Source organism: Oryctolagus cuniculus, chromosome 5 (assembly GCF_051225735.1).
Source record: "Oryctolagus cuniculus isolate XC-2025 breed Fujian yellow rabbit chromosome 5, ASM5122573v1, whole genome shotgun sequence".
NCBI lineage: Eukaryota > Metazoa > Chordata > Mammalia > Lagomorpha > Leporidae > Oryctolagus > Oryctolagus cuniculus.
In genome coordinates this window covers 57607474-57635243 of record NC_142871.1, presented here as the reverse complement: position 1 = coordinate 57635243, position 27770 = coordinate 57607474, and the positions used below count along the sequence as shown (strand labels likewise).

The window sequence follows — 27770 nt, the reverse complement described above, 5'->3', positions numbered from 1 at the left end:
GTAATAAAAGTAGGGTGGAGATTTAAAAAAAAAAAAAAAAAAGTAGGGTGGAGCCTGGATTCTTTACTTAATCCTAGTTCCTTCCAAGAGTAGTGAAATGGGGGTCAAGGCCTGAAGCTGCTTCGGCACGTCCACTTCCACCCCTGGACTCCGAAAGACGCAGCCACTGTGGCCCTGGGGAGCAGCGGATGCCAAGGTGTGTCAGGCCAGCCAGCTGACCATAAGCTGTGCTTGTAACACTAATGGTTGCTTGTCTTCATGCTGAAAATATGCACCTCCTGGGACCTCATCTCTCTGGGTCAGATGTGTGTGATGCGATTTACATTATGGAATGCAGGAGGCGTGTGCGTGCAAGCATTCTGATCCAGGAATGAGGTTTCTATTATGCACATGATCTGCACTGCCTTTTGAGGTGACCTTCATATGTTGTTTTTTTTCCTTTTTAATTTTGGACTTATTTTAGGGCAATTCATTTCCTATCAAGCTGTAAGTTCAGAATGTCTGCATGAAAGATAACTGTGCTACAGTTACCAAAATGTTCCGGAGCCCAATTTCAAAGGCCCCCTTTTTCCTTTGGTCCAGGAGCCCTTGGCCTTGGAACCCAGGAAGGACTATTGTGTGAGTTACAGTGAGGAAGGGATGCATCCGCCTTGGCACCCACCCTCTGGTCAGTCACGTCCTGTTCAGTGGTGTGTGGGTGCATGTGTATCATGTGTATGGATTCCAAGGTTCCCAAAGAGATGAGCCAGGACTCAGGGATCATCAGTGATGTATCTGCCAGAACTAACTACTTGTACATTTTTTACTTCCTCCTGAGGCTGTGTTTAGTACTCGTTTAAGCTTTCTTCACAGGAAGATGGAGCAAGGAACAAGCTAAATTCCTGAGAGGCAGGAAGTCCAATTAGCTTACTTTTCAAGCCTTCACTCCACCACTAACCCCCCTCATAAACTTTGGTGACTTATTTAAACTTTTTGGTCTTGATTTGGGAAAAATTGGTTGATTAAGAAAAGTCTCATAGTTTCTGAGGGGTGTTTGCTTATTATTGGTTGTTGGATCTCTCAGAGAATGTAGTAGGCCCTTTGCTGCCATGACTATTGAATGCTTGTTCCCCCAAATGCTATTATTATATCTTGGACTTATTACATGTATTCTATTTATTGAAAAACACCCTATAGCTTGAAAAACACCCTTCTAGAAGCAAATGCTTTCTCTCGCATGCAGTCCCATGAATTTATAAAAGTGATACAGAATTACACATGTTTAAAGGAGATTTAAAAAGAGCCCCTGTAGGGGTTGGCACTGTGGTATAGTATGCTAAGCCTCTGCCTGAGGCACCAGCATCCCATATGGGTGCTGGTTCGTGTCCCAGCTGTTTCTCTTCCAGTCTAGCTCTCTGCTTAAGTCCAGGGAAGGCAGTGGAGGATGGGTGAGGTGCTTGGGTCCCTGCACCTATGTGGGAAATCTAGAGGAAGCTCCTGGCTCCTGGCTTCTGATCAGCTCAGCTCCAGAAGTTGGGGCCATTTGAGGAGTGAATCAGGGGATGGAAGATCTTTCCTCTATCTCTCCCACTCTGTTTGTAACTCTGCCTCTCATAGAAATAAATCGGTTTATTTTATTTTATTTTAATTTGAAAGTCAGAGTTACACAGAGAGAGGAGTAGCAGAGAGAGAGAGAGAAAGGAGAGGCAAAGAGAGAGAGAGGTCTCCCATCTGATGCTTCACTCCCCAATTGGCCGCAATGGCTGGAGCTGCGCCAATCCGAAGCCAGGAGCCGGGAGCTTCTTTCAGGTCTCCCATGCAGGTGCAGGAGCCCAAGTACTTGGGCCATCTTCTATTGCTTTCCCAGGCCATGGCAGAGAGTTGGATCGGAAGTGGAGCAACCAGGTCTCGAACCAGTGCCCATATGGGATGCTGGCACTTCAGGCCAGGGCTTTAACCTGTTGTGCCACAGCACCGGCCCCATCATATAAATAAATCTTAAAAAAAAAAAATAAAAATAAAGTTCCCAGTTAGAGATCCGGTTATACCATAAAGGCTTTATATTACAGATAAAAATATTAACTACAAAGATTTTGAGAGGAAAGATATTTATTATAATCAGTAGCTAATCCCATGTCTTTGAGGACCAAAAAACCAGTGTTGAAGATATCGAGTAAAATTCAGAAAAAATGCTCAACCCCATCAGGTGTTGTAGCAAAAACACCTCTGTTGTTGCAGCCAACTGCTTGACTCATAGACACAAAAATGAGCTGCCCTGCACCATCAACACCACTGTGTTTGCTGAAAGGTACTTTCCCTACGTGGGAGCACTACTCACTTGGCTCACTTCCACTTCCAAACAGCACATTGTGGTAGGCAGCATTCTGAGATAGTCCTTAAGATTCCTGCTTCCTGTTGTGTACACCCTGTGCAATACCCACTCCTTGATTGTGAATAAGATATGCAGAGAGGATGGGATATCACTTCCAAGATTATACTCCAGTTTATAACAAAAAGGGATTTTGTAAATGTCATTAAGATCCCAGCAGGACCTGACCATGTAAAACAAGCCACAGGGGCTGGCGCTATGGTGCAGTGGGTTAATGCCCTGGCCTGAAGCACTGGCATCCCATATGGGCACCTGCTCCGGCTGCTCCACTTCCAATCCAGCTCTCTACTATGGCCTGGGAAAGAAGTAGAAGATGACCCAAGTCCTTGGGCCTCTGCACCCACGTGGGAGACCTGGAAGAAGCTCCTGGCTCCTGGCTTTGGTCGTTGTGGCCAAATGGGGAATGAACCATAAGATGGAAGACCTCTCTCTCTCTGCCTCTCCTCTCTCTGTATAATTCTGACTTTCAAATAAATAAAAAAATGAATATTTTTTAAAAATAAAAAAGCCTCAGATTCCAGCTTCTTGCTAATACGCACTCCAAAGGGAGCAGGTGATGGCTCAAGTAGTTGGGTCCCCTCCACCCACGTGGGAGACTGGATTGAGATCTGAGCTCCTGGCTTCAGTCTGGGCAATCCCTGGCTGCTCCAAGCATAGGGAGAGTGAACCAACAGATGAAAGATCTCTCTCTTCCTCTCTCTCTCTCCCTCCCCCCCTCTTTATTTTTCAAATAGCTAAAAATTCTTAAACAAAATTTCTTCATAGAATAAACATTTTTTAGGAGATTATTGCTACTCCAGGAAAGGTCTCTATAAAGGGGTTTCTTGATAATAGGGGCTTGTGGCCTATGGTTCTACCACTGTTGAACATATTGATGATATTCTCAGTGGTTTGCTCATTAAGAATTGAAGTCCTGGGGCTGACACTGTGGCATAGTCTGCTAAGCCTCCATCTGTGGAGCTGGCATCCCATATGGGCGCTGGTTCTAATCCTGGATTCTCTTTTTCTCATCCAGCTCTCTGCTATGGCCTGGGAAAGCAGTAGAAGATGGCCCAAAGTGATGGGGCCCCTGCACCCACATGGGAGACCTGGAAGAAGATCCTGGCTCCTAGTTTCCAATCGGCTCAGCTCTGGCCGTTGAAGCCATTTTGGGGAGTGAACCAGTGGATGGAAGATCTTTCTCTCTGTTACTCCCCCTCTCCGTAACTCTACCTCTCAAACAAATAAATAAAATTTTTAAAAAAGACTAAAACTCTCAATAAAATAGAGCTAATAAGAGATGGATTTTGAAAAAATTCTTCCAGAAGGGAAGTTCTGTTAAAACAAATTTTGTGTGTTTGATAATATACTACTATTTCTAGGTACTGTAAGAGGAGAGAGATCTCATTGTGTCCCAGGAAAACAAGAACATTTTCTGATTAAATCTCAGTTTCCATTCCTACAGCTATGCCATCTGCCTGGACCATGTACAGCACACCGTCCTCCCCACACTAAAGTTATTCAAGTAACTTTGAACCACCTCCCTTGCCTTACGAATACTCCCTGACCCATCTTCCTCTCATCTCAGAGCCACCAGTGGTGCAGAGCAGTAAACAGTGAGGATAACATTTAAGAAATTGTGGTCTCCAAAAATAAAACAAAAAGCCCCATTTGCTTTACCTCACGTTGTAATTCCCCGCACTTGTTCATCTTGGTCAATCTTGAGCCAAGCATTTTTCTCTTTGGGAGGCTAAGCAACATCTTTACGAAACAATACTTTGTGGGTTTTCCCAGGTGCCTGTTATTTCTTGCACAGTACCTTGTAGCAGTTCCTTAATTTTTGTAGTGTTGAAAGTGAGCGAAGTGACTTCAGAAAGCGTTGTCTGTTTTTGTTTGATTCTCGCAGGAACCCACGGGGGGGAGCAGTGGAAGTGATGTCATTTCCAGTTTATACAGAACAGAAACTTTCATTTTCAGAGTTTCATAACTGGCCTACACCATGGTAAACTGTGATGCTGAGATTAGAATCCAGGTCTTCCAACTGTAAGTTACTCGCCAATTGCGTCCCCAGACTCCTGTCCTTGCAGAGACACAGCAGTGAAAAGATGGGAGTAAACAGGCAAGAGGTAATTGCTTCCTACTGTTCTCTGCTCTTGCCCAAACCAATCTCTTCCACACTCATAAAATGTGCACAACCGTGGTTGACACGGCAAGTGCAATTTCCCAAGCATAAATCAGGAAACTGCCTACCTCCTAAGGATTACCCTTTATCCTCCAGTCCTCCGGGAACCTCCCATTTCATATAGTCTGTTTGTCATTCCTCATTGCTTCTGCCTAGACTTGCCACTGTCTGTCTAATTTTTTTTCTTTTTTTTGTCTGAGTAGTTGCATTTGGCCCTGGAGACTCTGTCAGATTTTGCAGGCCAGTCAAGATACACCATTTCTGTAACCAGTCTGTTCTGCTCCATATCCCATTATTTACATTTCTGCTAATATGTGTATAACCCTCTGTAGGGTGTCGGCCTGTTGAGGTATCTCATTTATTGCATGGCCTTTGTATTTAATTCATTGCTGAGAAATGTTTGGGGCACTGGGATTTTTTAAAAAGGGATGGTACTATTGGCTAGGAGATAAAAATAAACAAAGGTGAGCCTTGGGAGATGTAACCTCCAGATCCAAACTTGCTCTGTTGGGATTAGGACTCTAGGAACAGAATGGAAAAGAGTCCCCTCCTTTTACCCTTTGCTATAAGTTGGTCTGAAGATGGGAGTGGAGCAGGCAGAGGGGATCATGTCCACAATCTTTCAGAAGTCCTGCTGAGGGTCTTGAGATATAGGTACTCCACTAAATCACACTTCCAAAGGATCTACTCCAAGTCCCATGCCTTTGCGTCCATTGTGGCATTCAAGCCAGCATTCCCCCTGGCTGCCCCATACTATAACACAGCACAGGCGACAATAGGATTAAGACACTGCTCCCTGACACACAACTCCTCTCACAGAACATGTCGACTCCTGGGGCTCAGGGATCACCAATGGCTTGCATGAGACTTTGTCAGAAGTGCTCTGTGGTCTAAGGCTCCTTCCAGATCTATCTTTCCTTACTGCTTTCCTTTCACAGACTTGCATCAAAGTCTGGAGGCAGTCCCTGCCTACTCACGTCCCTCAAGTTCTGTGAATACACAATCTCTAGTTCCTTAAAAATACAGCATCCTGTGGTGGCACTGAGGCATAGTAGGTTACACTACTACTTGGGACACCCACATCCTGTGTCAGAATGCCTGGTTTTGAACCCTCTCTCCACTTTCAATCCAGCTTCCTGCCGATGTCACACTGGGAGACAACACTTGATGGTTCAAGTGATTGAGTCCCTGCCACCATATGGGAGACCCAGGTAGAGTTCTGTGCTCTTAGCTGTTGAGGGTATCTAGAGAGTGAACTAGTAGATGAAAGATCTCTCTCTGTCTCTGCCACTCTGCCCTTCAAATAAATAAATAATATTTCTAGGGGCCGGCACTATGGCGTAGCTGGTAAATCCTCCACCTGTAGTGCAGACATCCCATATGGGTGCTGGTTTGAGTCTCGGCTGCTCCACTTCCAATCCAGCTCTCTGCTGTAGCCTGGGAGAGCAGTGGAAGATGGCCCAAGTCCTTGGGCCCCTGTACCTGTGTTGGAGACCCGGGAGATCCTGGCTCCTGGCTTCAGATAGGCACAGCTCTGGACATTGCAGCCGAATCACCCAAACATGCTAGGCAGTTTCAGTTTTCTCACACAATCTTTGGAGCCACAACTGAACTAATCTATCAACCTGTCCTCTACCACGTGGCAAGTCAATGAAGTAACAATACTTCTGCATCTCAGCACCATAAGCTGTCTCCAAATTTAAACGATGCCCTACTTATTCTAAAGCTAAGTAACAGCATAAAATCAGACTCACATTCTAGCTGGTACCCTTATCTTCCTTGCTTGAGGGAACTCCACAAAATTCACAGAAAGCAGAATTAACATTTTAGCTTATTTTGACTCCAAAACTTTGCGAAATCCATGCTTTCATCATTCCTTCATAATAAGCATTTTAATAACATTTTAAAGACCACTCATGTATGCATTTCAAAATATTCTTACATGAAAAATCTTTTAATTCCATCTTCCATGAACTTTTGAAAATCCCCTCACGTTTCTGAACTTAGTATTAATATAATCCATGATCTTTCCTTCCTTTAGAATAAAATACATGAAAATTCTTGAATTCTTCCAACATAGCTGTAGAAAAACAGGTTGATACGAACCCTGACAAAACACCAGGCAATAGGAGATGCTCGGGATCAGCACAGTGTCTCTCACTCTTATATAACTCATTGAAAAACATTAAAGAGAATAAATTATGGCCCCTACCTCAGATTTTTATGTAACCCTTGGGAAGGTTTGTGCTCCAGCTTCTGAGACACCAAGGGACCAATCCAGGTCTGTCCTTTCTCAAGTTTCATACTATAGCAAGAGCATATTTCTTTTTTCTATCCTAGCTATAAAAATATGTAATTGTGTTGAATACAGTCTTTTTAAAAACATTTATTTTATTTATTTGAAAGACAGATTGACAAAAAAAAAAAAGGAGAGACAGACAAAGAGATCTTCCATCCACTGGTTCAATCCCCAAATGGCCGAAACATCCAGGGCTGGGCCAGGTCAAAGCCAGGAGCCAGGAACCCCATCCAGGTCTCCCACATGGGAGACAAGAGGCCAAGTGCTTGTGCCACCTTCTGTGCTTTCCCAAGCACATTAGCAGGGAGCTGGATTAGAAATGGAGCAGGTGGGACTCAAACTGGTGCTTCTATATGGGATGCTGGCATCACAAATAGCAGCTTAACATGCTGTACCAAATGCCGGCCTTGAATAAGTTTCTACAAACCACAAACACGCTAGTGAAGATTTTAATATATTCTACCCCATCACTAAATATCATGTAGGTCTCCCCAACATTAGATGGGAATTATTGGTCTGATGCAGCACCTTCAATTTAAAGGTGAAAAAATTAAGGCAATTAATTAAATAATCTTCCCAAGTTCGTAGAATTAATAAACACTGAAATTGATTGTTATATAAATTAATATTAATTAATTTAAAAAATAGACTCCAATATTTTTGATAAGCTATGAATATAATAATCAAAACAATAACTTCTGGGGCTGCATTTTAGTGCAGTGGGTTAAGCCACCATGTTGGACATTGGAGTCCCAGATGAGCACCAATTCAAGTCTTAGTTGCTCAACTTCCAATCCAGCTCCCTGCTAATGTGCTCAGGAAAGCAACAGAAGATGCCAAGTACTTGAGCGCCTGCATCCACATGGGAGACCAGTCTGGAATTCCTGGCTCCTGGCTTCAGCCTGGCCCAGCCTTGGCCATTGTCATCATTTGGGGAAGTGAATGGAAAATCTTTTTCTCTCTCTCTCCCCCTCTTTCTGTTATTTACCCTTTCAAACAAATAAGTAAATCTTCAAAATAATAACTTTTGGGGGCCAGTGCTGTGACGAAGAGGGTAAACCTGCAGTGCCGGTATCTCATATGGGGGCTGATTGGAGTCCCAGCTCCTCCACTTCTGATCTAGCTCCCTACTAATTTGCCTGGGAAGGCAGCAGAAGATGACCCAAGTGTTTAGGCTCTTCCACCCATGTGAGAGATCTGGAAAAAGTCCCTGGCTCCTGGCTTGAGACTGGTCCACCTCTGGCCACTGTGGCCATTTGGGGAATGAACCAATGGATAGAAGATCCCTCTCTCTTTCTCTCTCTCTGTCTCTCCCTCTCTATCTGTAACTCTGCCTTTCAAATAAATAAGTAAACCTTTAATAATAATAACTTCTACTTCAAAATGGTAAAATTTGATATTATGTTTCTTATTATATAATTTCATTCTGTCTATTAAGTTCCTATGGACTGTCTTCTACACAGACTCCCACAATGAGCACAGCAGAGAACAAGACATAATTCCTGACCTTAAGGAGTTTCCAAGATTATGGATACCCCAGACAAATAAACAGAGAGAGGACTCCAATTTACAAGCAGATTCAGTGATGGGGAAAAACAAAAAACAGAGTGACGCTGAAGCACAGAAGAGAATGAACAAATCAAGCTAATTAGTCATGAAAGCTTCCTGAACAGCCTTCTTACTGCTGAAAAGCCAGGATGCTCCCGAGACAGATCCTGTAACTAGAGAGCCTAGTGGCTCCACAGAATACACTGTTAGGGGCTGGCTCCACGGCTCACAATCCTCTGCCTGCTGCGCCAGCATCCCATATGGTGCCGGGTTCTAGTCCCGGCTGTTCCTCTTCCAGTCCAGCTCTCTGCTGTGGCTCAGGAAGGCAGTGGAGGATGGCCCAAGTGCTTGGGTGCCTGCACCCGCATGGGAGACCAGGAGGAGGCACCTGACTCCTGGCTTCGGATTGGCATAGTTCCGGCCATAGCGGCCATTTGGGGAGTGAACCAACGGAAAAGGAAGACCTTTCTCTCTGTCTCTCTCTCTCACTGTCTGTAACTCTACCTGTCAAATAAATAAATAAAATCTTAAAAAAAAAAAAAGAATACACTGTTATACCTGGTTTATTGGTTAATTCAAAATTTTTCTTTAATTTTAATTTTAATTTATTTAAGGATCAGAGAGAGACAGACCAACACACAGACCATACACACAGACAGAGAGCTCCCATCTGTTAGTTCACTCTTGAAATGCTTGCAGCAGCATAGACTGGGCTGACCTGAAAGACAGGAACTCAACCTAGGTATCTTGTCTGAGTGGCAGGAACCCATGTGCTGGAGCCATCACTGCTGCTTCCTAGACTCTGTATGAACAGGAAGGTGGAGTCAGGAGTCAGAGCCAGGGTCAAATCCAAATACTGAGAAGTGGGACACAGGCTTTCTACCCAAGGTCTTAACCACTATGCCAACCACCAGCCTCCACCCTTAACAAATATTGCTTGCACTTTTACATAACAGTTTTCTTACAAAATACTATAGTCAAATCATTTTTAGAACTTTGTAAACATCTACATGATTGCACTCAATGATATTCTTTGCTTTCAGTTTTCTTTATACTTGATTTTTATTATACTTGATTTTTATTAAACCATATGACACCAAAGAGAGAGAGAAGAAAAGAGGAGGGAAGGGAAGGGAAGGGAAAAGAAAGGGAAAGGGAGAAGGAAACTATTTTTGTTTTAATTCAAAAAGCAATTTTTTCTTTATCATCTGGTCTGCTTCAACTTATGAGAATTTGCTTTCTGGAATGCTTTATATAAATCAAAACAAAACCAGAATTCTGTGGTCTTAGAATAAATAAAGTAAACTCGTTAGTTAAATATCTTCAAATCGGATGTATGGCACGGATTATTTTACTCATAATACAGTGCAAGAATGAAGGTTTTACGACCATCTTGTTACAAGTTCTATAATTTGATCACCCTCCATTGCTTTGACTCCAACTTCCTTACCTCCTCCCCTTCCCATTGGCTTCAGTGCTGGCCTGGACAAGCAGTGTGCCAACATTGCCTTTTCTCAGAATACAAGAATTGTGCCACCCACAGTCCTATGGCTGGAGGCCAGGGCACTGCCAGCAACACAGGCATGAGTCAGGCTGTGGCTTGTGTGCAAATTTCTGGTCTAGGCTCTTTCCTGATAATGCACTTGGAATTGCCATCAGCAGCAGAATGACAGCAAGATGAATGCCACAGGAAAGGAAAACCTGGTGCAACAATTCAGAAAACTCAACTCCCAGTCTGATTATTTTCTAGAGAGATGACTATTAGCATTTCTCCTAATCTGTTCTGTCTACACTGTGGAGTTATCGTAAGACACAGAGTAAGACAAGGAAAACTTCTCTAGGGAGGGAGAAGAGACATTTTCATGTGTCATTAATCACAGCAGAGATTGCAGGACTTTCTGGAGAGTGGTTTAGCAGTAATCATCAAACTTAAAAGTGCTCAGATCTGTGGCCTAGTTATTTCTCTTGTGGAAAGTTAGCCTCAGGAAACAATAAAGAAGATGTAGAAAGGCATACATGAAAGGATACTTACTAGTAAGTTGTTTGTCATAACAAAATATAAGAAATAACCCATGTTTCATAATAGAGAATGGTTAAATGCATTGGGAACCACTGTGTAGCTTAAAACAATTAGCTATGGGTACAAAGTGCAAGTCACAAATGTGTGCCTTGGATGATAACACAGACTCATGTGGAGAAAAGGGAGGGGGTGGAACTATACTCACCAAGGTGTCCACAGGATTTAGCTTAGGAATGCTGCTTGTTTTCCTTCTATTTATGTGTTTGTGACTTAGAATTTTTCTATAAAATGCCTGTATATCTATTGTAAAAAGCAAAAATAACTTGGGGGAGGCATTTAAAAAGTAGGGTCAAGTATATAAAACATATTTTAGCAATTATTTACAAATACAAGGTATCATTAGGTCCTGATGCTCTTAAGACTCTACTCTCAATGGCATACCCAGAATGTTATAAACACCTGAATTAAAAAATGGTCTCAACTTTGTCATCTAAATGATGTATTTGTCCCTATAACTTTATGATTGAAAAATGAGAAAAGTTTCTTTTTTCTCATGGCTAGAAAGTGAAAAATACTTAAAATGCTGAAATATTTTGTGAAGTTTCACTAAAATGGACATTCTTTTAATAAACTGAATTGATGTTGATGGGGAAAATGATAGTATCCATGCAGACAGGGATGGTAATATTGTAAAAGGGAAGAAAATCTGACCCATTCATCTTTGTAAAGCTAGTTTAACAGCTATTACTCACAAAATATTTGTCATATTGTGTTCTAAAACAGTTCCTTCATTTGCAAATAGGAAACTCCAGTGCTATTGCTGGTTTCGGCAAAAACTTTTTGCAGAGCCCAGACATGTAAAGCTTGTCTGTGCTTGATTTAATTTGTCTATGAAATGAACATCATGTTGGCAAAGTCTTTAAATGAAGTTTAGCCTATGAACATAAATCTCTTATAAGCCTAAAAATGGAGGAGGAGAATTTGGAAAAGGAAGAAAAGAAAACTTTGATGATTCATTGTACAGAATTTCATAGTTATTTCTCGATGAGATGCTAGAAAATTTCCTTAATGAGCCAACTCCAGTCTTTTTAACTCTGACAAATTATAGTCCTGCTGTTGAAAACTGAACTATTGACATTCAGACCCAACTTATAAATACCACTACTTTCTATTTAGATCAAATCAGCTGAAGAATATTTTCATTCACTTTACATACAATTTTTCTAAATAGTACACCAACTTTTAATTTAAAACTATCTAAATTATATGCCATTCATCTTTCAAAATAAAGCCAAATACTAAACTATGTTTTATTGAATTATCAACACCTAGACATATGCAGAAACACAACTAATAAGAAATAAGTCTTAACCCATAACAATTGTATCACATAGCCCTTCTTTTTTTTTATTTTTTAAATTTTTTTGACAGGCAGAGTGGACAGTGAGAGAGAGAGACAGAGAGAAAGGTCTTCCTTTTGCCGTTGGTTCACCCTCCAATGGCCGCTGTGGCCGATGCATCATGCTGGTCTGAAGGCAGGAACCAGGTGCTTCTCCTGGTCTCCCATGCAGGTGCAGGGCCCAGGAACTTGGGCCATCCTCCACTGCACTCCCGAGCCATAACAGAGAGCTGGCCTGGAAGAGGGGCAACCGGAACAGAATCCGGTGCCCTGACCGGGACTAGAACCCGGTGTGCTGGCGCCGCAGACGGAGGATTAAGCCTGTTGAGCCGAGGTGCCGGCTCACATAGCCCTTCTTAACAAATGAAATAGTAACTCCCCAAATGCCCACAACAGTCAGGGCTGGGCCAAGCGGAAGTCAGGAGCAGGTGACAGGGACCCACAAGTACTTGAGTTATCACCTGCTGCCTCCCAGGATACACATTAGGAGGAAGCTGGATTGGAAGCAAAGCAGTGAGAACTTGAATCAGGCACTCCCGTATAGGCTGTGAGGATCTCAAGTGGCAACTGAATACCAATCCCTCCAAGCTAAAATGCACATCTATCTAATTCCTCCCATCTCCCCAGTAAACCTCTAATCCAAGCCACCATCGTCTTTTCTTCAGTTACTTTATGATGATTGCTGAATTCACCATGTCTATAAAAGAACTTTTCTAGACTTTACAAGCCATATAGTCTTTGTTATACTATTCATCTCTAGCTTTACAGCACGAAAGTGATTGTAGACAATAGATAAACAAAGAAGTATATGCATATGTATGTGTTCCATTAAAATTTTGGTTAGGAACACTGAATTAATTTTGAATTTCATATCATTTTAAATGTTCACAAAATACATATCATTCTTTAATTTTTTTCAAAAAACTATCTAAAAATGTAAAAATCTATTCTTAGCTCACAAGCTGTACAAAAACAGGCAGTTGGCCAGATAGGCCCTTAAGCTATAGTTTGCCAATTCCTGATCTAGAAAGTTTATTGTAACACATAGGAAGATTGCAATAAAGATTCTTTAAATGAATGCAGGAAGGAAGAAATGAACAAGGAAATGGATTTCCCTTGTAAACATTCATAGACACGCCCTAGGCCAAGAGTTAATATAATTATCCATTCTAGTGTTTTAGTCTCAAGATGCATTTGCTTTATGTGCTTAGTTACTGTTTATGGGACTGCTTAATATGTAGCCTACCTCACCAGAATCACTATAAGATATGGAAATCCTGTAACATAAGAAAAATTGCTTGTACCTTTTATTTACTAGGTTGGGTCAAGTTTCCTGTTGAAGAACAAAACTTAACATATGTGAATTCTGAAGCTTAAATATTATGATAAAAATATCAATAATATATTAATCTTAAAATATAATCCAGGGGTTGGTGCTGTGGCATAGTGGGTAAAGCCAGCGCCTGCAGTGCCAGCATCCCATGTGGGCGCCGGTTCGAGTCTCAGCTACTCCACTTCCTATCCAGCTCTCTTCTATGGCTGGGGAAAGCAGTAGAAGATGGTCCAAGTCCTTGGGCCCCCGGCATCCACATGGGAGACCCGAAAGAAGTTCCTGGCTTCAGATCAGCGCAGCACCAGCCATTGCACCCATTTGGGGAGTGAACCAGCAAATGGCAGACTTCTCTCTCTCTCTGCCTTTGCATCTCTCTAACTCTGTCTTTCAAATAAATAAATAAATCTTTCAAAAATATATAATCCTGTAAGTTGTAAGTGAAATAAGGAAACTCTCAAAGGTAATTGTTTTTTAATTTTTCATTTGTTTATCTCATTTATTTGTACAGTAAAGGACAGATAGACAGAGATAGCCCATCCACTGGTTCACCCCCCAAATGCCTGTGACAGCCAAGGGTATTCTTGGGGGTGGGGTGGGGGTCTCCCAGATGAGTGGCAGGGACACAAGTGCTTGAGCCATCAGCTATTGCTTCTTAGAGTCGATATTGACAGTCAGCTGGAACCTGGGGCAGAGCTGGGACTTACACTTGAGCACTCTGATATGGCATCTCAAGTTGGATCTTTTTAATATAAATTTGTATTTATTTTATTTGAGAAGTAGAGAAGCAGAGACTTAACCCTTGTGCCAAATGCTCAAAGATAATTTTTTAAAATATCTTTATATTTCTCTCCAACTCCATACTTCATAGAACTCAAAAAGTCTTTGTAACAAACAGTAAAATTTTAGTAATTTTAAATGAGGGATCTGAGTTGAGTCAAGTCATTTCTGTTACCATCAGGATTCTTCTTGTGTGTGGCCATGTGAAATTCTTCCCCTTCACTACAGTTCCCTCACCCCAAATGGCATGAATACAAGAGATCCACTCATAAATTAAGAAAAAATGTTAAAATTAAAGCCATCAAAGAGAAATAAAAATAAAGTTAAAATTCTTTAAATTTAAAAGCAAGTTAAAGTTACAAAGCATAACTGTTAAGAAGCTAAATCCTGGACAATGAAATGACTTCCCCTTAATAAATCAGATCAAATTATCTACAAGGGGAAAACATGTAATGTCTTAGAGAAAGCTTTGGTCAAACTTTCTGCTCCTGGCCCCAGAAACTTGCCTGAAAAGTTGAGAAAGCAGTGACAGTCTAAGTTGGTACAAGTGTCCGACTGAGAGGGAACACGAAAGCCTCCTTGCAAGCAATGACTGAATTGGGCACAGTCTTTACCTATGATGAGCAGAACTGCCTGCTAAACTGTCACTTCTAAAAGCGAAAGAAATTTTGAGTGATTTTGTTTCTAAGATATATTTTAAACGTCATAGTTCCATTCCTATTAATAAAGATTTCTGAAAATGTCAACAGATTTATATTAATACTTATAGCATATAGGAAAGAAGGAAGAAAGGGCATATTCTTTTCTTTGGGATCAGTTTCAATTTGGAGAGTGACGGGAAGCTTTCTGAATCCACGTCCTTTGCCTGAGTGTGCATTTCACAACTTTCTGATGAGAGCTTCCTCAAAGCTTGCTTAATATGAGCCTGGAACTTGTGCTATCTATATAAAAGCCAAGTTGTGAGCAAACCTCAGGCTATTTACAGTTTCAGGTTAAGAATCATGTGCTCCTCAAGACTAAACTTGGCATGTTGCCTGGATTGTGTATTTGATGCTGCTTGAAGTATGAGGCACATCAGGAGTCAGGAGTCAGGTTTCCAGGCAGCCCCACTGCTAGATACTGAAGCCAAAGCAATGGAACCCAGCCCCCCACCCCAACCCCAGCACATCATGGATACTCAATAGATGCTTACTGATCCATGTAGAAATACAAATAACTACAAGGCAGGAAATACTTCCCTCCTCTCCCAAACTCATCATCAGGTAGTAATTCACTCTTGCTTCGAGAAACTGCATGAACTCTGTCACAGAGGTATGTGGGCGTGTTTACACCTTTCCTTTACTGCACTGCTGCCAATGCCACACCCAAACTGATAAAGACAAAGAGAGCTAAGAATTCCTGAGACTAAGGTCAAAAAGCCTAAAGGGATGGGCCTAGAAACTAGGCTATCTGTCGCATACAATAAAAATTGTGTAGTTCTCCATTTAAGACGATAGCAGAGGAGCAGGCCCTGTGGCTCAGCGGATTAAGCAGCCACCCGCAATACCCTCAGTGCTAGCATACCATATGGGTGCCGATTCTGGTCCCGGCTGCTCCACTTTCAAACCAGCTGCCTGTTAATGTGCCTGGGAAAGCATAGAAGATGTCCCAAGTGCTTGGGCCTCTGCCACCCACATGGGAGACCCGGAAGAAGAAGCTCCTAGCTCCTAGCATTGGCTTGGCCCAGCTTTGGCCAGTGTGGCCATCTGGGGACTGAACCAGAGGAGGGAAGATATCTCTCTCCTCTCTTTCTGTAACACATCTTTTCAAATAAATTTTTTTTAAAAAATACAATAGCAGAGCTTTTAAAAAATCTGAAAATATGAAGGTTATCAGTATATTAACTATTAGTAATCTTTAGGCCACTTAGTGAAAATGAGACAGTAGAAAAACATAAGTTTTTATATCAAGTCCCTTCTGAACTAATATGTATTCATTTCCCAATCTAAGTATCCATTGCTGACTTCAACCAAGCAGGAGCAGGGAATATCCAGATCTTAACCCTACTGCCCTGTTAAGGAGTTGCCCACCTAGCACACTTGCCCAGAACAGCTCGGTGTGACTGATCCGCAACCTTCCTGGGATGGCGGTAGTGAGTGGCACTGCCATTTGGGGCATATTGTGTGCAAAAAACGCCAACAACATCTGCACAGGGCACTGGGCTGTGGGAACAAGCGGAACTCCAGGCCATGTGCCAATCCAAGTGCCAGGCACTGAGGAGGAACTGCCATGCCTTTCCAGCCATAAAGTCAAATGTTCAGTCTTCCTGGGGAGCCAGTCAGTGGAGTCAGCAGAATGTCTTCTCACAGTGTTGTCTCTCCTGTGTTAATGCACAAGCCCTATTAAGCCTTCTTGGATTTTCACATGGGCCTCTTGTCAATTTCTATTTACAAGTGAGCCAAAGAACCTGGGGTCAGGAACAGAAGTATAGAAGCTAATGAAGATGTGCAGGTCTAAAAGAAGAAAAGAAGTTCAAGTGGAGGCCAAGAACTTCTTTGAGTACTATGGAGAAAGGTTATCAGAGATTTGCATAGAGAACAATTCCTCGATAAGAAAGCGCTCAGTGGTAATCCCAGTCAATTCAAATCTGTTTTCCTAAGATTAGAAGTTGACATTTTGATTGCTGCATAATTCAAATTGTCTGTAACTCTTTGCAAGTTGAATATAGGAAAACACAAAACTAAGTCATTGGGAAAGGGAAGGGAGAAACAATGGAGAATCAGTCCAGAGAAAGTAGAGTTTGTCAAATGAGGAAATTGAGTCCAAAACAATTTAAGTGACACAGAAGTTCACACAACAAATTAGTATCTGAGGATCAGGCCCTAGTCACTACTGAAAGGAATTTCTACCCAAAGTGATATGAAGCCTAGCAGAGACATTTCAGGCAGGCAGAAATTCCAATGTCCTTCAAAACATGCCATGTGTATACTTACAGTTGTTCTTAGAACATGCACAGTGGGGCCCATGCTATGGCATAGTGAGTAAAGCCACCACCTGCAGTGCCGGCATCCCAAATGGGTGCTGGGTCAGGTCCTGGCTGCTCGTCTTCTGATCTACTCTCTGTTGTGGACTGGAAAAGAAGTAGAAGATGGCCCAAGTCCTTGGGCCCCTGCACCCATGTGGGAGACCCAGAAGAAGCTCCTGGCTCCTGGCTTCAGATCAGCCCAGCCTTGACCATTGTAGCCATCTGAGGAACGAACCAGCAGATGAAGGATCTCTTTCTGTCTCTCTCTCTCTCCCTGTCTCTCCTTCTCTTTTTCTGTACCTTTCAAGTAAACAAATAAATCTAAAAAATACATAGAGATTAAATAACAAAACATGTTAAGAGGAATATCTCTATTAATAAAAGAACACACACAGTATAGAAATATACCTTAAAATTCAAAGTTCATAAAGCCACCCTTAAATGCTATTGTGAACATAACATGGCAAAGGATAATGTTCTGGTTTATGGCATTCCTTTGATTTGCTAAGGTTTATGTGGTATGTAGACAAGCTGCCTTCACAAAATAAAGGTAATTAAATGAAAATATCTTATTTATAATTCAAAAGAAAGCTGGTCCACACTATCCAAACATAGTAATCATCTCTATTCACTATTACATACAATGATACTTTGAAAAATTTCTGGAAAATGGAATTAAAATATGCTTATTTTGGTGCAAAAATTTTGAAATGCATGCAATTGAGAAGACCCTAACAGAAACAGAGACTCTCCCTTTATGGGTTAACCTTTGAATAAAGCTGGAATATTACTTACCAGAATAAGCTTCTTCCAATATATACCATTCACCACCACAAATCAAAATGCCCCTCCCATGAAGATGGTGGTAAATCCAGAGTTTGGAGAGAGTCCCAAAGGGAGAGGGTGAAGATGTAGAGGTGAAACACAGTTGATAGTATCGAGATAAAAACTGTGTATGATTATCAGTTCAAGTTTGACTTGCTTTGGAAAGTAATAAGGAGATTATTTGCTTAGACTACTTGGTGAAGTTTAGGTGGCTTTTATAAAAAATATTTATTTATTTTATTTGAAAGTCAAAGTTACACAGAGAGAGAAGCAGAGAGAGAGAAAGAGAGGTCTTCCATCCGCTGGTTCACTCCTCAATTGGCTCAATGGCTGGAGCTGTGCCAATGCAAAGCCAGGAGCCAGGAGCTTCTTCCAGGTCTCCCATGCGGGTGCGGGGGCCCAAGGACTTGGGCCATCTTCTACTGCTTTCCCAGGCCACAGCGGAGAGCTGGATTGGAAATAGAGCAGCCGGGTCTCGAACCGGCGTTAACATGCTGCACCACAGCGCCGGCCCCTAGGTGGCTCTTCTGACCTCTCTGCTTTTTTGGTCATTTGAGTAAGTAGATCTTTATCATTTCTTCAAAGTGGAAAAACTATTGCAACAGTACAATTTATTTTGATTCCCATCAAAGTTTCTTATTCAAATTCCTTGTCTAAAATGTGGAATTAACTCCAGGGAAGGAAAAAAACTATCCCACATGATTGAACTCAGTTTGAGCTGATGCATTATTGATGAATCTAACTAGAATTTTTAGGCAGGGGAATGGTATAATTTTTTGATATTTAGCTCAAATTGATTCCTTTAAATAATTTCTGACTCTTTTTTCTCAATTCATCCATGTTTACATACACTGGTGTTTTGGCTTTTTGAAGTCACAAGTGCCTTTCCAGGAAAGCCATATACTACCCTCTCCAAGAGGGTATCTGTAGTTATGATCAGAAATAATCATTGTGTTGTCTTCTCTGTGTAGAATACCACTATAAATATGTAAGAACCTAAAGAGAAAGACAACTATAAAATGTGTCCTATTCCTCTGTTTAATTGAGAAAGTAAGGCATGTACATTTAAAATAAAAATGCAAGAATAGAAATAACAAAGCACAAGGTAACCAACCTCAAAGTAAGTGCTACAGGCTGTAAAAGCCATAAGTGTTCATAAAATGAAGAAGCCAGAAGTAACTGAGGAACCCTTTACTTACTTAGTTTGAAACAGGGAAGTCCTGAAAATGCTTTTTGATGTTTGTTCCAGCCTCTACAACATCTAATTCCCATCACTTCAGTGACTCAATTCAGGAGGAAAAAAGGGTTGGAGGGAAAACTGTTTCCTAAGAAGCATAAATGTAAGAAGTGATCATGGTTTATTCCTGAATGACATCTTAAACTTACAAGGTTATTTATATTATTTTTATTATTTATTATTATTTTTAATATGAGTGACAGAGCCATCATCTGCTGGTTTACTACCCAATGACAACAACCAAAGCTGAGCTAGGCTGAAGCCAGGAGCCAAGAACTCAGCTTGAATCTTTCTATAGCTGAGTTCCAACTGCTTTGAGCCATCACACTGCCTCCAGGGTGTGCATTAGCAGGAAACTGGAATCAGGAGCAGAGCTGGGACTCAAATCCCTGCAGTCCAAGAAGGAATGAAGGCATCTCAAACTCTATCTTAACTGCTAGGCCTGCCTTGCTCTTTCTTCCTTTCTTGACCTTAATTTTCAGCATCCTTGTAGATGAATCTAACACAGGAAAATGCAAAAGCCACACTGGCTGGGACCACACTAGGGACGAACAGTTGGATATTTGTCCTCTAGTAGGTCTCATGCATGGCTAGACTCAGGAGTTAGACTTTCCTCAGATGGATTTATACATGTGAAAACACTCAAAAGCAACAGACACTGATGAGGTTCTCAGAAATAGTTCCCAGACTCTCATAATACAGGACATAACTACATGAATCTACATGTCTATATGAAAAATGAAAAGAAAGATATTTCAGTCATCGAGTGTTTATAAACATTTGTATAACTGTAATTTTCAATTTTCAACTAAATATGGGGTTAGAGTTCCAAATAGTTACCCAGCAAGTTAATAAAATTAGATACTGCCTGGCTTCAAACTGATAGCAACAATTACTCATTAGAAACAGTACAGGTGCTACATAATCAGATTAAAAAATCAGATTTATAAAAAAAAACATAATTAGTACCTAACTTTGATAATGAGGCAGAGTGATTTGTAGGAAGAAAGTCTTCCTGTCAAGGAGTACTTGGTGGATCAATCCAAACTATCTGCTTCAAATTGCAAGCATCCAAACAAATTTAAGTTCTAAACATAAGAAATAATGAATGGCAATCCAGTCCCCACTCGCTGTGTCACTCAGCCTTGTCTCCTGTTTACTATGTGTAGAATGTAAAGAATAGTATCATATCTGCTCTATCTTTCAAGATTATTCTGGGGATCAATTTATTAAGACTCCAAAAATGCTTCAAAAATGGTAAAAAGCACTTTGCGAATACTAGAGTTAAGATAAAAAATAAATAGCGTGGCATAATTAGCCATCTAACTTTAAAATGTAAAAACAAGTTCAGTATCATTGATAAATTGCAGCTTACCTATAATACTAGCTTTATTTTGTACCAAAGAATTAAATAGTAAGTAAGGATATTGACTTTTCTATTTTGTACTCCTAAAATCTATATCCACCCACAAAAGTGAATAAGGTAACTGCATTCCCACATTTATGATTGCTACTTATTTTATAATATAAACTCATAAGCTACTTTTTAATCTTACTTCCTTAGACTCTTGAAAATAAAACTTTCTTTTAGCTATCTTCTAAGAACTTATCTTTTAAGAAAGTTAAACTAGTGGCATTTTCCTTAGTGGATACTAATTAAAATCTTTGGTGAATTCCATGTAAGATGTGAGACAACTCAATTTTACCTATTAATGAGGTAAATATACTTATTTTATTCCTTATTCTTAAAGTTACTTTTTCATGTTTGCTCTCATTTTTGAAATGCCAGTAAAAATGAAAAGAATACTATCAGGTTATTGAGTTTTTAATATATGCTCGGCTGTGACCTTCACATGTTTACATTTCATAATTCAGCCACGTTATACAAGTATATGCATCCTCATGGCATTTAGGAAAAGGAGATCAGGGAGGCTAAGCAATGTGCCCAGTGTCACACAGCTAGGATTAGAAAGAGGTTGATCCATGGCACAAAACAGCCTCTAGTCTCATTCTCAATCTTTTCAACTCAAGGCAGCTAAAGTCTTCTTCATTCCATCTTTATTAGAGGTAGTTGAACTTCTTCCCTAGTCTGTTCAGCTGAGCAGGTCCTAGAGTTCAAGCACTCCTGAAATTCACCCAGAAGTCCCTTTCACCATGGCAGTGGGCCTGTTCTTGCCAAACCATGGGTCTAGCCACAGACGTAAGAATCCCTGGACGGTGCCCCCCATTTCTGCTTGTCTTTGCATGGAGACTCCTACTTCAGAACCCTGAGGACACTCTGCTGCCTCAAGAGGCCTTGAGGCTTGGTTTGGCACCTATTGTCTTCTGAAATGTTTGACACTGAAATAGAACAAATCCATAAAACATAATCTGAGCAATTAAATACTCTTTTCTTCCTTAATTTCCTGTTTTTAAATCCTATGGGTAACATAAGCCAGGTAGCATTGAAAGAGTACAGGTTGTTGAATGAGTGGCAATTATTCTGCCATGAGATAAGATAAAGTCTGGGCATCTAGGAAGACCTCAATGAAAATAAATAAAAGAGGGGTTAGGTATTTAGCCCAGTAGTTAAGCTACCGCTTGGGATGCAGCATCCCATATCCAAATACCTGGTTTAGGTCACGTCTCTTCCACTTCCAATTCTCTCTTCCTGCTTCCTACTTATGTGTACTCTGGGAGGCATCAGATGTTGGCTCAAATACTCAGGTCCCTGCCACCCAGTGCAAGAACTTGATTGAGTTTTGGGCTCCAGGCTTCAGTCTGGCCCAGTCCTGGCTACTGCAGGCATTTCAGGAGTGAAACAACAGATGATGAAAACTCTTTGTCTGTCTCTATCTCACTGCCTTTCAAATAAGATAAAAATTAATAAATAAAATTATTTTAAGAAAATAAACACAGGTCCCCTGAAGGTAGCCCTTTAAAGGGTGAAATGAGTATCAATTGTGGAGGAGAGTCCCCCATTCTGTTCTGGAAAGATCCGTCCCCACTCGCTCTGGTCACAGTTCACCTTAAACTTGTCACAGCTGTGTTTCTTGGCGTCACTCAGGTGTTAACCAGCTTCATTTTACCAAGATTTTCAAGCATACGAACTTTCAGTTTTCACCTTTCAATCCTCTTGGGACTAATCTGAGCTGTGCAGGGATGAGTATCAGGAAGCATGCTAACATTTCATCCCAAAGCTTTGACAGCTTCGGAAGCTGGTGTGTTTACTTTAGCACATCCAAACAATGCTGGATTTCATAGGTGAAGAAGCAATGTGTGAGACTTTGACATATTTTGGAAAATGAAAATTTTCCCCTATCCTGCCTTCTGCAGTTCGGGTCAGACAGTCTTGGTATCAAACTACCAATCTCTGCCTTTCCTAGATTTACCCAGTGAGAGAACCACATGTCCACAAACTCCAACAGGCCTGCAAGCTACAACCCCAACTTCTGTGTGCCTCTCAGCCTTTCCCCTATTCCTAAAGTAAACATGAGTGGGTGGAGTTGCAAATTCCCAGGAGGCAAAGCCACCAGTTAGAATTTCAAGAATCAGCCACAGGTCTCTACCACTTCCCTGCTCTGCCAGCCGCCAGCCCTAGGGGAAGATTGCAAAGGGCTCTGCTTACCAGACAAACCACACAGACAAACACCAACTGCTCTCCCCTCAGTCCAGCCACAACTGCAGGACAGCAGCTGGGCTCTGAGAGCCCAGAACAAGAAACTCCAGTAATACAGACAGGCCCAGCTACCGAGAGATACTCTTCTAGAAAGATGTCTGAATTTCCGTATGGAGTGACCCGTGTCTGCGTCATATTCAATACAGTGACACTGAGAATGATCAGCTAGTACTTAACCACTCACTATATATATGTCAGGCACCCATCAAAGCAGGTTACCTGTTAGAAGTCATTTAATCTCCTAACAACTCTATTAGATTAAGAATAGCTTTTATTCCCATTCAATAGAAAATGAAACTGAGACCCCTCAGAATGTTCAGAAAGTACTTGGCACAGAAGAGTCTTGGGAGAAATACTCAAACATGCTAACTAAATTAGTAAAAGTAAGAAAGTCCTACTCCACGTAAATAATATCACAAATGGGGGAGAACTTCCAAGATCAACCCACAAAACTGATGTAATCCACTTGTATCTTCTTCTATTATTTTAACATTATGAGGATATTTTGAAGAGTTTGTGGGAAAATTGAATTGAAAGATAGATTTATTTTGATACAAAAAATTTTGATAGATGTTAAGTTTTTTCATAATATGCATTTCCCATGAAATTTATGAAGACCCTTCATATACAGGGACTTCAACATTTTTCACATTGAAATAAACTTCACAATATGCATTTTTAAAGCACCCTTAGATTTCATGTAAACTTAATAATGCTAATAACATTGCTTTTACAGGTAAAGTTGTCCAAATTCCTGCCTGGGCCACCATTCAATAGCTTACTGAGCAGCTACTTTATTTATCTGAAAGGCAAAGAGACAGAAAGAGAGAGAGGGAGAGACAGAGAAAGAGAGAGAAAGAAGAAATAGAGACAACTCCCATTTGTAGGTTCACTCTTCAAATGTTCCCAGCAGCTAAGGTTGGGCCAGAGCTGAAGCCAGTAGCTGGGATTGCAATCCTGTTCTCCCAAGTGGATAGCAGGAATTCAATCACTTGACCCATTTCCATTGCCTACAACCTGGAATTGAGCCCAGACCCTCCAATATGGGACACCAACCACTAGGATAAGCGTCTACTGAGCAACTACTTTCTGAACCAATGATAGTACCAAGGAGGTTTAAAGCTAAGGGGGCGGGGGACTGGCACTGTGGCGCAGTGGATTAACACCCTGGCCGGCAGTGCCAGCATCCCATATGGGCACTGGTTCGAGATCCAGCTGCTCCACTTCCAATCCAGCTCTCTGCTATGGCCTGGGAAAGCAGTAGAAGATGGCCCAAATTCTTGGGCCCCTACACCTGCATGGGAGACCTGGAAGAAGCTCCTGGCTCCTGGCTTTGAATTGGCGCAGCTCCAGCCGTTGCGGCCAATTGGGGAGTGAACCATCAGATGGAAGACCTCTCTCTCTGCCTCTCCTCTCTCTGACTTTTAAATAAATCTTAAAAAAAAAAAAAAAGCTAAGGAGGCATCTTTCCTTCCATTTGGGAACTTATAAACATGCCCACCCCTCAGCCCCTCAGAAGGAGAGGATATACTTCCTGGAGGGGCTTCCTGGCTGGGGCTGGAATGACAATAAATCTCTCTGGTCACCAACGCTCACTATCTCTGCAACTCAGATGCTTCCACACCTTCTAGTAGAGCCCAGGAATTCTCTGAGCTGCCACAGAAATCGAGGGATTAGCACTGCTTCCCAAATCAATTTTTAAATTATATTAATGGATAGAAGTTTCTCAAGTCTTCATTTCTCTTAAACATTTGGCACCTGTTACTGCTTGTCTGGTGACAAGTGGTAGCAGATGACAAAATGAATTAACGAGTATGTATTAACATTAACAGAAAAATGGAGAAACAGTCCTGCTTAGCTCAACAGCTTGGAGTTATTTCTGTGGTGTTGGTGTTCTCGGTTATGATTCTACAGTATATACATATTTAAGTAGTTATACTTTCTGTGTGCAAGATCAAGTCTAGTTTTTGTGAAAAAGTAATATATATAATTGTTCCACTGTATTCCTCAGTGGCATCAATACCGTGTACCACCTCAACAGGTCTGAAGATTTCCAAACTCTCTTGCTTGAACCCCCACACACACTTCCATCCCACCAACATATACCAGAGGACTCTTCCCACTCTCTAAGAGCTGGGGCTGTCTTGTTTGTCACTGTACATGGGTACTTCACAAGGTTCTTGGAAAATTTCCATGAAGTTTTTGACGTTTTCACATATCTCCAGAGACACCAAGAGTCACATAAGTATATCATAAGCTTTACTGAATTTGAGCAGAGCCTGCTTGTGAGCCACTTCTTTAATCTTAACAATAGCAATAAAAGTTCAAGATCTTCTGGCTTAAAGAATTATTTTTTTTCATGAGAATATGTTTGTACATTACATCTAAAAATGTCTTAAGACAGCTTACTTCCTATGTATTGGTGTTTCTAAATATAGGTAGGTTCTCATTAGGGAAACCTGTCAAATTTCAACCCAACAAGCAAAAGTTCCCAAACAAAACAATGTTCTGCTCTGTGAATGCGTAAGTAAAATATAACTTGAAAAAAAATAAAACTGAGAGTTTAATTCCAATATTCTAGTAAATAATTGTTAATGTATTCTTTTAAGATCAGCACAAAATCAACCTAATCTTTCATCAGTATCTAGTGGATATAAATGTGCTGCAGAATCTTTAACCACCAAGAAAGATTTGATTATATCCAGTGCTCACTAATTTTTAAAACTCAGTTTTAAGCATTTCAGGATTTTCAACAAAAACCAGAAATTTTTTCTCAGTTAAGCCTTTATCAATCAAAAGGTAGAAAGAGAGAGAGAATGTTGTAAGAACCAACAAAAGGGGGGCCAGCGCTGTGACACTGTAGGTTAATCCTCTGTCTGTGGCACCAGCATCCCATGTAGGTATTAGTCAAGTCCTGGCTGCGCCTCCTCCGATCCAGCTCTTTGCTTATGGCCTGGGAAAGCAGTGGAGGAAGGCCCAAGTGCTTGAGCCCTACACCCACGTGGGAGACCTGGAAGAAGCTCCTGGCTCTGGATTCAGATCGGCTCAGCTCCAGCCATTGTGGCCATTTGGAGAGTGAACCAGCAGATGGAAGACCTCTCTCTGTCTCTCCCTCTCACTGTCTGTAACTCTACCTCTCGAATAAATAAACCTTTAAAAAAAAAAAAAGAATCCACAAATGACCTGAACATTCTGCTTAACTGAAATTTATTTCATATGGAAATCTGTTTTAGTAAGAAGTAAATAACAAAATAATTATATTCTGAACATTCTGTTTAACTGAGGCTTTATTTCATATGGAAATCTTTTTTAGTAAGAAGTAAATAATGAAATAATTATATTCTTGGCAAAGATCACCCAGGAAATTCCTTTCAAATGGCAATTTTTCTGCTTGAATTTAAAATGCAATTTGGCTTACAAAGTATGATTTTCAGACTCTGTCTAGTCTATTGAATGGAGTGCACCCAGCTGGTTTACTTCCTGTGCCTGGGGACCCTGCTGTGCTCTTCCAAAGGGACATTTTAGCCAAAGAATAACTTAGATCCTGGGAAATTCTGCCTCAATAATGTTTTCTGGAGGTAAGGAGGTAACATACTTTTCCCCTGCATTTGGATTCAGGATATACCTCATTTTAAACAGCCTGTTCCCAAAGGCACTAGAATAGAGCAAGGCTGAGGAGGTTGGGGAGGGGGATACCATCAGCCAACTGAAACAAAGGTTTACTCTGGAGTGGAGGTCGGGGAGCATGGGGCTTCTTGCCACACCTCCCCACCCCAGTACTGGCAACACTTGTCATGGTTTCTGTAGAGTGGCAGGACTGACCAGCTACAGCTTACTGCAGTGAGCTTTGAAAGCTACAGATTGTGTTTGTGGATAAGTAAATCCATTATTGCTATCAAACGGCATCTTTTTTCAATGTACCAAATATTCCCATATGGTGTACAAAATCACGTGTGGTATACAAACTTCTGCATTAGAAATATCCCCAAACAGCTTTGAACAGGAATTCCCAGTGAGCTGATTTCCTCATTGTTCTATTCAATTATCCATCCATTCACTTTGACCTTGCTTAGAATTAATGATGATTATCTCATTCTTGGTCCAGCAAAGGCAAAAATCCATGGATCTTGTTTAAGATTAAATCCCAGGTTCAAAGGTAAAACTCGGAATGAGTGATATTTGTCTTCTAACTCCTAACTCGGTGATTTTCAAATTACCTTGTATTAAAATCTCCAGACAGGTTTGTTAAAACACAGAGTTCAGCTCCACTCCTAGAGTTTCTAATTTGGTTGGTCTGATTTTTGTCTCAGGAAATTTAGCCCAAGTGCTGGGCTGAGTACAAAAACTCACCATGTGTACACATATAAAACCAACTTTAACACATAAATTCAGTTCCTCTTAAACTCAGACGTGGAGAAAAATGACAGGACATTCCCTTCCCAGGAAAGAGAAAGGAATGATCGCTCCCACCACTCCAGGTAAGATGGAGATTCCAGTGGAAGAAGGAGCTAGGTGGGGCTCCAGGGCATTGGGTATGACACAAGCTGAAGAGAACCCTGGGAAACTTCTTTTAATGGTAAAGAAGAGTAAAGATCTGGCTTCTTAGGCATGAGTAATGGAGCAGTTTCCTCATGTTATATTACTACAAGTGCATCATAATCTTATGTTTCACACATTTGCACATAAATTCAACCTTCTGTATCATAACTAAATCACATCATCTTGTTCATATCTTAAGATCTACAGATTCTAGTCTGTTACTCAGCAGGACAAAATCTAATTATAAATGGTATTTGCATAATTTGCTAAACTCTAATAGAGAGTTGTTAGGGGGCTCCCTGCAATACTGGAAGAAAAGATTGTCAACCTCAAAGACTACTATGTATATAACATATGATTTGTAGGTTTACATTACTATTCACATAGAAGCCAATCTGAGAACAGATGCTCACTGTCTTTCACATCTCTAGTATTCATATGTCAACTTCAGAGCCATGTAATCATTTATTAAGATAATCCTGGGCTAAGCAACATGAACAGAGCCCTGGCTCCTAGCCCAATTCATGTGTTCTTCAATTCATTATGCCTGGACTAATGCAAAATTCTCTTCATTGATATTAATGGGTCAAGACAGTCCCTAG

At 41.0% G+C, this 27770-nt stretch overlaps 3 long non-coding RNA genes across 3 annotated transcripts in view; 2 read left to right on the top strand and 1 right to left on the bottom strand.

Annotated features, from left to right (window-relative positions):
* Nucleotides 1-4252, bottom strand: part of LOC127492987 (uncharacterized) — a 44500-nt gene extending 40248 nt beyond the window's left edge. The window contains exon 1 of the long non-coding RNA XR_007922864.3: nt 4028-4252. This is a non-coding gene — a long non-coding RNA (uncharacterized LOC127492987). The remainder of the gene's footprint in view (nt 1-4027) is intronic.
* Nucleotides 93-3632, top strand: LOC138849611 (uncharacterized). The gene is made up of 2 exons (XR_011388576.2): nt 93-196; nt 3384-3632. It is a non-coding gene; the product is annotated as an uncharacterized LOC138849611 (long non-coding RNA).
* A 49-nt stretch (nt 4253-4301) lies between the features above and the next one.
* LOC149126511 (uncharacterized) lies at nt 4302-25896 on the top strand. Its single transcript, XR_016233789.1, has 2 exons — nt 4302-4473; nt 25518-25896. It is a non-coding gene; the product is annotated as an uncharacterized LOC149126511 (long non-coding RNA).
* Nucleotides 25897-27770: the final 1874 nt, after the last annotated feature.